Source organism: Drosophila montana, unplaced genomic scaffold (assembly GCF_035044405.1).
Source record: "Drosophila montana isolate Dmon_TW-CO22-7 unplaced genomic scaffold, ASM3504440v1 contig_2331_1, whole genome shotgun sequence".
NCBI lineage: Eukaryota > Metazoa > Arthropoda > Insecta > Diptera > Drosophilidae > Drosophila > Drosophila montana.
The window spans coordinates 48,027-49,771 of NW_026997215.1; the positions used below are offsets into that span (position 1 = coordinate 48,027).

Here is a 1,745-nt window from a genome sequence, read left to right on the forward strand (position 1 = left end):
ATGTAATGATATTGCATTAGAATACGTACCTACAAATAATAATGTTGCAGATATACTAACAAAATGTTTAAGTAAGCAAAAGCACGTACGCTTTGTAAAAACACTTGGATTGAATTAAATTTGTTTTTTTTTGCAACTGATTATAATTAGCTTAAGAAGAAGTGTTAAAATAGTTACAATAAGCTGTTAAGCTTCTTTATAATCTGGCAACATTGTATCAGCATAATACTCATTCTGTAATTGAGTACTTGTTCAGATTTTTGTACTCATGCTTTGAAGTTTCTATTAAACGTTTAACCGAACCACTACGTGTGTTTTCTTTATGTGCATCTTAGGCACACCAGAAATATCCCAACAGGGCATTCCCGACTAGAGCCTTCCTACATGTTATTTATAAAAAAATTTGTTTTTCCTGCATTGTTTCAGCTTAATTGGACTTTGCTAATTCCGAAGGACTGAAGCGGACCCATTGTTGTAAGAAACGCTGATTATCTCAAAGCGTTGCAATCTTTTCTAACAAAGTATCCATCTCGAATTGCACACAACTCAATGCTATTACTAAGTGTACTTGAAATTTTACCCAAAGACTATGTGGGCATTACCAGAACTAGCTTCTGAATTATATATTTCACAACATTCTTTATTAGATTCAAAAGACATAATAAAACGGGTATAGCAATTTATGAAATACACTAAAATAAAATAATGTTTTCAAGAATTATAATTTTTAGGCGGATATAATATTTAAATCACTAAAAGCTCACTTAAAGCGAGCTCCCTCTTTAAAAGGCGCAGCACTTGTAAAGCTTTCGGCATTGAAAATTCAATCAAAAACGTGGCAAGGATTCGCGAATGCTACACAATTGACGAAAGCCTTGGAATCCCTTGAAATTAGTCAGGATAACATTTTAGAGATTTATAAAAGGAATAAAATAGTGCCGAATAAAATTAATATGGACGCTAAATCCCATGACGCGTAAGCTTTAAAATAAAAAAAAACGAATGATATTAACTTATATTTAATTTCAGATGGGCGTATCCTATTGTGTCGACCATATTTTATGACACATTAAGCCATTCAATTGGTCGGTATATAAGCTGGTTTGATCATGTATTTTTTTAAATAAAACTTTTTTTTTTAAATTCGCAGTTGTTCCATTGTCGGTCATACTAATACCATATTTTAATGCACGTTTGCCTCCATACCTGCATTATGCTTCAATTGGTGTTTCTATTGCTAAGGAAATTCTGCGTTCAATAACGAAAAACTTTGATGATAAAGCTATGCGTTGTGTGCCGCATTCTGTAAACATATTTTCGAACTTCAGCCGAATGGATCTATTAATTCATTCTGGAGGGATGCAGATTTCATACCATTCAATGCTTTCACTCACTGGCCCTATCAAAGGAATGCCTCGTCTCCCAGAATTAAATTTGAAACCAACACAAATTTTTTGGTGGTGACTGCCCAAGAACTTTGTACTGAATCAAATTACATGGGAATTGACACAAACGCAACCGAGTTTGACAACATGTAAGTTCTTAAAAACACTTTTTAAAATGAGCAAACAAAATAACACCTAAGGGTAATCAAAGCATGTCCATCTTAATAAAGTTTACATACATAACATCAATTGACATTATATTCTGAAACATTTTAATCAAAAGTTTTTTCGCCCGCTCAAAAATATTTTAAAACATTCCTTGTTGCACATAAAATTTGGTTCTTGTATACATTAACGAAG

At 32.5% G+C, this 1,745-nt stretch overlaps 1 long non-coding RNA gene across 1 annotated transcript; it reads left to right on the plus strand.

The window, feature by feature from the left end:
* Positions 1-905: 905 nt before the first annotated feature.
* Positions 906-1,472, plus strand: LOC135427804 (uncharacterized). Its single transcript, XR_010436140.1, has 3 exons — positions 906-976; positions 1,030-1,085; positions 1,151-1,472. It is a non-coding gene; the product is annotated as an uncharacterized LOC135427804 (long non-coding RNA).
* Positions 1,473-1,745: the final 273 nt, after the last annotated feature.